Below are 9,777 nucleotides of genomic sequence, written 5' to 3'. Positions count from 1 at the left end.
AGAAGGAGCTTGATGCGGCCGAGTTGGTGTAGCATACTGGATGAAAAAAGAATGAGCAAAACACGATGACCACCAGGAATGCTTACAACAAACGAGCGCAATTGCGTTCGTCTGTTGTAGGTGTTCCTTTGGACCTCGTGTTATTTTACATCGTTTTTGTTAAGGATACATCGATGCCCCCCACTCCCCTTATGAATTTTCTCTGCGCACAACGTGATTTTGCACCGATTCCAGGTTCAGAGGCACTCCAAGCTTTCTTCACCTCAGCTGGTTTTGCATTGCATTCATGATACGCCCACCTTTGACGAGTGACGATGTCATGTGATGACATCATGAAGGCGTAACTACTTCGGTGATCTGTGATACCATGTGACGTCAACGGGTGTGATTATTTCCTGAAGCTCAGCGCTGATGCCGCCGATGCGGACGGTCGATTTTCGTGTTAATGAAGCATCTACGTCCTTTCGCAATAGCCGTGGTTTTGAGTACGAATTACTCCACTAAATGAAAGGGTAAGCTGTTATTTTCCAAGTACGAGTTCGCATGCTTTTGAACAGAAGCCTACATAGCATAATATATTGTGTGGTATATCATATGCAACAGCGACAGTGGCAGCGCTATTGGACTTTCTAAACCACTCGCTGCTTCGTTACACACACCTCAATGGAGCCAAAACACTCCACGAACGATTACCATCTAAATATACCGGGAAGGCCTCCCATGGAGCACAACAATTTTTTTCTTAGTTTCAACAATTAAATACATAAAATCTGTTCAGGACAGCAAACCTAGCATGTATTAAAAACTTTACCACGGAGTACATTTTTAAGTTGTTATTTTCGATACGATACAGCCGCTAATGACTCCGTTTGTAAATTATGCAACCTCGCCTTGAAGCCGTATATTCACTTTGTAGTTTGCTAAGGCTGAGTGGAATGCACTCTCCTGAGACAATTACATGAAACGTTGTTCGAAGCTGCTAATGGGCCTTTTTCATCTACGAACAGCGCCTCCTGTGGAGATCGCCGAAATTGCAAGTGGCGGTCAGAGTCTCCGAAGTTGTCCGCCACGCGTCGGTGACACATTTCGCGCGCCTGATATTTTTTCGGCGCAGTTTGCAAACCTGCGACGCCAGGTGCACTCAGTTCGCTCTTTCCCGCGCTGTGGCCCCCAAAATACATTGCGCGTGTCACGTCACCACCGTCGCGAATGCGCAGACTGCTCTCCTGAAAAATCAAGAGATAACGATTCGTTCCTTCGAAGGCGTTCTTTTTCTCCCAGGATCATCGGCATCGACTCAGGGAAAATGTGGATACGCTAGGTTTATTTACACGCTTTTGCAGTTTTAGTAAAGTTTATATACACATTTTGGTCTATAGGGTGCCTTCTGTAGGCTGATCCAATCATTCCCGCTATACTTCAACTTATGCAAAATTTATTTCGCAGGAAAACGCTGGCGGCGAACGCTAAGTGTCCCTTACTATTCGACGTACCTTATTGCTATCGGCTTTTTTTCCACCGACTTTGTTATTTCTTTCACGCGAAGACTCACAGTGTCTGTTGTAAGTGCAAGTTTAATCGTGCCACGTGTGAATAACAAGAACGCCGAGGTACTTAGAAAAGACGCTGGAACGCACATTTAGTATTGTCACGGGGTCGTGACGTCGACAAGGCAGGCAGTCGGCGTGTCGAAGATGAACTCTTTTATACCCCTGCACACGGCCACTCTAAGTCCTTTAGAAAAGGGGGACATCTTCCGAAGGCGTTCGAGCGCAGTGACACACGACAAAGGAGTACTCCCTTCCAGAAACGATCCTTTTCGGAAAGGCAGATCGCGCATCTACTTTTCGGCCAGGAAGGGGCTACTGGCACCAGTGTGCAGAATTTATGAATAAAAGAAAACATGTTGCAACACTAAGGTGCCTAGTGACTTTTTTTTTTTTTTTGCGAGCGAAAATGTTTTAATTTTCAGCAGTAGAACGATTTGTCGAAAAGCGAACGTTTATACTTTATAGCTATACATACTCTCAAACGCCTGCACCACATCACTAGAAAACCGCCATGCCCCATTCTAGTGTTGGCAGTGACTGGCATTTGTTGTGTCGGCGAGATAAGAATGATGGAGTCGCTGAATCGGCGCCGTCAACCAAAGCCGTGAAAAAACCACGGGTCCAGTGGACGGAAAAGGCGACCTGGGCGCTCATAAATTCTTGGGAAGATAACTTGGACGCCCTGCGAGGGCAAAAGCACAACGTGTTGTGTACCAAAGGATCGCCGAGAGCCTCACCGATGCCGGTATTCCCCGTACACGTGCGCAAGTGCACGCCATGTTGACAACTTGACACAAACGTTGCTTGCACAAACACGCCATTTTTTTCAGCGTTTTTCTGAGGAACCACTTAAGCAGTTGTCCGGTGCCGTGTGTCATCGGCACAACTCCTTTCTGCAAATGGTCCCTTTAGGCGACAAAAGGGGTTTACCTCAAAGTACTTTACTATTGCCCGTGTGTCAGGGGTATTATTTCGCCAAAATTCTGGCCGGAAATAGAACGTCAAACTACAGCAGTACACACTGTACACTAATAGCGGCGAACTAAGCGTCGGTCGTCGATAAAACTGGACCGCGGCAACGCGTACCGGCAGTTTATACATGCGGCATCGAACATTCAAGCCTTATCACTGGTGGCCGCGTTAGTTCCAGTGTAATCTCAGCTGTTGACGGTTGCGCGCTGAAGCCTATAAGAAGATTCTAACACAATCAGGAAGGTTCCCAGGCATTAGGGCGCGGCTTGTGCAAGGCAGAGGCTACGCGTGCAACGGACTTGTTAGATAAAAATAGTAAATTTAACGCGCCTGGCATTGCCCCCCTCTGAAAAAGCATCGTGCCGATGCTTGTAAGAGAACTTGGAAAGGGAATAAATGTGCATACACAAATCAACTACAATGACAAAGAGAAAAAAGCAGAGCCCTAAGGTTCGCCAACGCGGATAAAAATGCTTAAGGCGCATTATATGGACGCTTCAGGTGGTGCGCAGCGCCGCTAAGAGGTCGTGATGCCGTCCTGGAAGCCTTCCTCGTAGTCTAGACCGCAGAATCGTCGAATCGCCTGTTTATGGCCCGAAGTATCGCCGAAGCAGTTTACCACTATGTCCACGTCGGCGTATCGGCGTCCAGACCCAAACACGGTCGCCGGGCTCGCATTACACGAAGCGTCGTCGACGATTGTAACGGCGCCTGTCCGTCGTTTGCCGATTCTTGATGCGTAGGCGGTCGAGTTGTCGGGCTTCTTGGGCGCGCTGAAGGTAGAGAGTCACGTCGAGGTTTTCTTCGTCTGTGATGTTGGGTAGCGTGGCATCGGGCGTCGTTGCCGGGTTCCTTCCGTATACCAACTTGTATGGCGTCATCTGCGTCGTTTTTTACGTGGCCGTGTTGTATGCGAAGGTCACCTATGGAAGGATGGCATCCCACGTCTTGTGTTCGGCGTCGACGTACATGGTCAGCATGTCGGCGATGGTCTTATTTAGGCGCTCGGTGAGGCCATTGGTGCGTAGGTGGTAGGCGGTGGTCCGGCGGTGGCTGGTCTGGCTGTATCCCAAGATCGCCTGAGTTAGGTCCGCAGTAAATTCCGTACCTCTGTCATTAATGAGGACCTATGGGCCGCCATGACGCAGGACAATGTTCTAAACGAAGAACTTGGCTACCTCGGTGGCACTGCCTTTGGGCAGGGCCCTTGTCTCGGCGTAGCGAGTGAGGTAGTCAGTAGCTGCGACGATCCATTTGTTTCCGGATGTCGACGTCGAGAACGGCCTCAGTAAGTCCATCCCGATTTGCTGGAACGGCCGTCGAGGTGGCTCAATCGACTGAAGAAGTCAGTAAACATTTTCCCCCTTGGTGACCGTCCAGCAGGGTTTTCACCAATAAGGCAACCGATTGACATAGCTGAAGGACCCCATGCGCCAACGTTTTCCGCACAGTAAAGCAAACAAGACTGGGGTATAGTTGGCTATAGCGTACACGCAACATCTCCATCGCTTAGAGCAGCCCCCGAGCAGCTCAAGTTCGTACCGCTCGATAACACTTATCCTGTATTGGAAGCGCCGTCAAGGCCTTTGCTGTGACGACGAGCACCTAACAGAACAATGACGATTGAGACTGGAAATATTCAGCGAGCTTCACTGCAAACAAAGTCACAGTTTCGCTCCAAGGGCAAAAAAATGAATGTGATAGGAAGAAAGTGGAATGTCACACGAGGAACGACAAGCAGGGTGATACTCGCAGCACGCCGCTGAAGCACAAAGGACGCCCGAAAAGAACGCACAGGAAAAGAACTAACAAGTGTCACAGTTGTTACGTCTTTGTGCTTGAGCAACGCGCTGCAAGTGGCGACAATGGAGAATCAGACGCTCTTAGATAATTCAATTTCTATTAAACTGCGGCGCGTCGAGTGACCCTCGGCGTCTCCTGCCACACGGGAGCGTCTGACGCAATGTGTGCCTGGTGTGCTGCTCTTTTTTAGTTCCACATCACGAGATGGTACAGAAAGGGGCCACTTTGTCGTGCGTGCAACAAAGGCGGCTTTGATATTCAAAGAACGAGGTCGAGAAGTTCGTGATAGAAAACACGCCCAAGCTCCTCCTAGATCTCAGTACCACAAGCGGTAAATGGTGCGTATAAATAGCTCGCCGTTATTTCGCCCGCGCATGCATGGCGTGTGGCTGAGTTCTCTAATGCAGCGCGCTGGGGAGTGAGGGATCGCTGGTTCGAATACCGGTCGGTTGCTTCGGATTTTTTTCGTCTGCTAATTTTCTTTCTGCATTGTTATATATATATACATACATATCCATATCCGGGACATCACTGCGACGGCGAAAATCCGCCGAGAGTGTCCATATTGTAGCTCTCGCATTAAAAGGAAAAACTAACACGGTTACTTATGTAATCGTTGTGGGCGACTTCAAGGTGACAGCCACCCTCTTCATTTTTTGCTCTTCAGCCGATACATTTATTCCACCCCCCTCCTTCTGAACTTTTCTACACCTAACGTTGTTTTGCACGAAATCCAAGGTCGGATGCCCTCCAAGTTTCTGCACCTCAACTGGCGTTGCACTGCATCCGTGATACGTCCACCTTTGACTAAGTTAAAATGTCATGTGATGACATTATGAAGGCATTTTAAGCTTCGGTGATCTGCGACATCATGTGAGGTCAACAGGCGGAGGTGATTTCTTGAATCCCGGAGCCGGCGGGGCCAACGCCGACGGTCCATTTTTCCGCTTGATGTGGCACCTAAGGCTTTGGCCATAGGCATGCATTAGATTATGAAGTACTCCACTATATAGGGATGGTAAGCTGCCTGTTCCCGCACAGGAGTTCATCGCATGCTTTGAAGAACAAAATCTTAAATATTTAGAAAGTTTTATGCTATCTAATATGCAATAGCGACAAATGCATCGCTATTGGACTTTCGAAGTTGTGTTTAACAAAGTGGTCTACGATTTAAAGTACTATGTACTCTTTTTGGTGTGCTTCTGTATTCTTTTCTTCACAAGACACAGGTGACCAACACAAGCAATGCGACTAGGTCGCCTCAATTGTCACGAAACGGACGAAGACGACCGTCAATGGAGCCAGTTCGCTCCACGAACGGTTCCCAACAACCATAGTGGGAAGAACTTGCATGGTGCACAGGTATTGTGTAAGCTTCAACAAATAAATTATGTCCACATTTTTTTTCAGAAGAGTATGAACTGAGCAATTCGATTACAAATTTTGCCACAGAGTACATCTTTTCAGTTATTAAGTCTATAGCTACCAATATCTTACAAGAGCAGCTCATTGCTCTATTGTTAATGACACAACTTTATTTTGAATCCTTTGCAGTTTTCTAAGGCGGAGGAGTACACGATTTCTTAAGACTATTACCTGCATGAAACGATGTTCCATGCTCTTCAATTAGCATCAAAACAATGATTATTCCCGCCCAAACTATTCCTTCCCTACCAAGCATCATGGGAATAGAACTGAACGCTAATGTAGATACTTCGCTTATTTACAGATGTCTGCTAATAAGGTCCCGATTCTCTTAGCTGAGGTGACGATTCCCGGCTACTGAAGCTTATGCCAACTTTGTGTTTTGGAGAAAAGCGCAGGTGGTGAACGGTTTGAGCACCTCACTCTTAAAGGGCCCCTCACCAGGTTTGACAAATTTGAGCTAACGAGCGCATGCATACACTGGGCGTTCACGATCACGTCTGGCAAAATTTGCAACGCTACGCGCCGCGGAAATGGTCCAAATTTCAAGGTGAATGCTGCTTGCATTTCCTTTCGCAGGCGCGCGCCCAGAGAATGAGGGGATGACGTACATGACGCATTGGCCCTACGTAGATGGTAGTGCTGTGACGTCGCTCCTCTACGTAGACTACTGTGCTCTCGCTTCGCAGTAGCACGTCACACTGCGATAATTATTTGACACGACATGTGTAGTTTGTACAATTCGTGGCTTGAATAGATGAATAAAACTCGAGAGAAATAATAGGACACAAAAAGGCAATGTGTGCGTCTTTTCCATTTTTTTCCCGTGAATTGCAGCGAGATGCGGGGCTAATGTGCCTCCGGTTCGCATGCGCTCGTGCCCCCACGGTTAGCGCATCGAGCAGACGCCAGCCCTGGAAACGAAAGAAATGTTTTGGCGCGTTCGACTACTCATTAGAGAGTTTCAGAATTGGAGACCCAAGGCGCTGGGCCCCCAAGCTGCGTTGGGCAGCCTGCCGTTCGAATGATCACCAGATTTTGAGATTTGGGCCAACGCAGGCTGCGTTGGGTCAAGCGCATGGAGCGCCGCGCGTGACGAAATTTAAAATCATGCGAGACACGGGCCATACCAAGGGCCATACTGCGCCGTGGCCCGCGCTGCGCCTGTGTCTTCTCGCTGGTGACCCAAGACGCCTTGGGGCCCCACGCTAGTATTGAATTTTTGCGTCTCGGGTCAACGCGAGTGAGTGCAAGACCCCAAGAGTGGCTTGGGTTCTGCGCCTGCGCCCTGGCGGCTTCTTGGGTCCCCATGTTCCTTGCGGCCCCAATTCTTAAACTCTCTGTTATGCTGATTTATTCTACCGCGTCCAAGTAAACGTTAATGCGGCATTGGCTCATGATACCACACTCGCGTGCCCGTGCAAATGTCGCAACTTTCATGTCCGTACTGCAGAGACAGGCAGTACACCACAGAGAACGCCGACACAACGCCCACGGCCGCTACATAAAAAAAATATAGCGACCGTGCAACCAGTCCAACGCCGCTCGCATGCTCGGGCTGGCCAGAGCACGTCATGCGTACGTGACCATGCATGCGCATGACGTGTCCATGCGTATGTGTTAAGTGAAGAGGGTAGGGAAAGGATTTGGCTTGCTAAGGCTACACGAGGTGAGTGGCAAGGGTTTGAAACTCGCCTCCTCGCATCATGGTTTCGCGCCGCTACAAATTATTGTTTTAGGGGCGAAGCTCCTTAAGGCGGCACCCGTTCGTGCCTCGTAGTCGTAGTCGTAGTAGTCGTAGTGCGTAACCAGTCTTACGCTTTCACCTCCAAGGTGGTGCCGGTGGGAGATTTTTCCTGTGCGTTGTTGAACAATAAAAAATTCGCAGCGTGCGCGTTCACTAAAAGCCGAATTCATCTGTTTCTCATTCCCCATTAGCAGCCATTGGCATGTTCCAGTAGGAAGCGTTAGTAGAAGTAGAAGTGTAAGTGTTAGCTAAAAGCCGACTTCTTCTGTCTCTCATTCCCATTAGCAGCCATTGTTTACCTCCAAGGTAGTGCCCGGTGAGATTTCTCCTGTGCGTGATTAAACAATAAAAATTTTGTTCAAAACACCGTTGATTGATAAAATAAACCAACGAAAGACGCCAGATGTTTTGTAAAAGCAAAACGAAAGAAGGCCAGATGTTTCTAAAGCAAAACGAAAAGACGCCAGCTGCTTAACGAAAGACGCCAGATGTTTTCTAAAGCAATGGTTTTCTAAACAATGAAAATTCACAGCGTACATGTAAAATTAAAGTGAGCTGCAAGTCGTCATAACTCATCGAACCTTTAGTATAAACGCGCCCGATCTCACGTCGGTGATGATGTGCTGGGCAGAATTCACGGAAGATTCACGGTTTACCGATGAACTTCCGCAGCTTCGCCCACTCCTCATCATTCACTCCGTGGATATGCTGTGATTTTTTTTCTATTAATTTTTCATTCTGGTTTGATATTTGTACTGTCGACGCTGCTCCACTAGACAGCCATGCCGTTTGTTACGTCGATTGTTCTAATTATTTGTTTTAAAATGACAGGCCCGTTTCTTTATGCGTGTGCGCGATGCACTGCGTACGTTCCTTACGTGCATGTGTCCAAGTTGTTTGCGTGATCTGTTAACACAGACGAAATAAAAACTGTTGGAATACAAAACAGCATTCTTGTTTTATTGAACACCCCAAACAGTACAGCAACAATGAATATTACGGCTGTATGCCTACTTAAGAAACGCACAAACAACACGCGCTTTTATCTTCGCCCAACACTCGGCGCACTCAACTAGGCCAAGAAAACCGAAATCTAACTTGCTGAACGTTTTAACAGCCGTCACACAGCTGCATAATAATGCGTGAAAGTACTTTAGCAAATGACCAACATACATTCACACAGCATGGTTTGTTTTGTTCACAGACCGTGTTAACATATGAGAAAGCTCTAACTGCATTGCAATCACATATTTCGGAATATCTAATCACTTTCACCATTGAAGCCACAATCCTCTAACACATGCGCTTTAAATTGAGCATGGCATTACTCTGACTTATATAGGAAATGCGCACGCGTGGCATTACTCAGATTTATATGGGAAATGCGCACGCGTGTAATTTATCTTGTATGCTGGATTCTCCTTTGGTACGTGCAACTCAGCATAAAATGCGATTCTAGAAGCAATGTTCGTGGAGTAGCGAACATATAGAAGGGTAACTACTTACAGCTTTACTTACCTTTGCAAAAACAGTATTCCAATTGCAATTCAATAATAACCGCGGCAACAACGATAACAACACACTTGTTGCACACAGGCGTATCAGGTTGACGCGTGAGGCAAAGCGTGGTATTTGAAGTGTAGCACAATCGTGCGCGTACACTACGCTAGAATATTCTGGCACAATGTCTTCAAGCTTGGAGACACTTCAGCGCTTCTCACGATGTAGCACCAGTTGACCTCCTCGCGCCATCCAACCGCTGCGACGCCGAGAAATACACACGCAGCTGACTTGGAAAAACGCGGTCTTGCAGGAGGCCATCTTGTCCAGCAACGAACGGAAAAAAGTACACAACTGAGGCGTCTGAAACATTGCCGTTGATGAGATGGCAGCTGAACGAAATCAGGGCTCATCGTCCGACGTGTTGCCACCGCCATACACAATATTAACGTTGCAACGTCCAAGGAAGACGCGACGAAAGCGACACCGAAAGAATAAAAAAAAAGTGGAGAGAGGGGTCACCTTGGAGCATGGCATGTCGGTGGAAGCAAGAACAGGTGTTGCATCGTCGGTGTGGCGTATTGTCGAGAGATGGCGCTAGTTTGTTTTTGCGCAACGGCATCGCAAACTTCATTCAAAATGCATGGGATCCTATGGGGGGTTGGGAGAGGGTGCAACCGCCTCAGCCGAGCGGTGGCGCCACCATACCAGCGCACGAGGCGGATAGCGCACATTCAACATCTCCATCGCTTAGAACAGCCCCCGAGCAGCGCAAGTTCG

The sequence above is a fragment of the Rhipicephalus sanguineus genome, chromosome 7, assembly GCF_013339695.2.
Source record: "Rhipicephalus sanguineus isolate Rsan-2018 chromosome 7, BIME_Rsan_1.4, whole genome shotgun sequence".
Lineage (NCBI taxonomy): Eukaryota > Metazoa > Arthropoda > Arachnida > Ixodida > Ixodidae > Rhipicephalus > Rhipicephalus sanguineus.
This window is presented reverse-complemented; position numbering follows the sequence as displayed.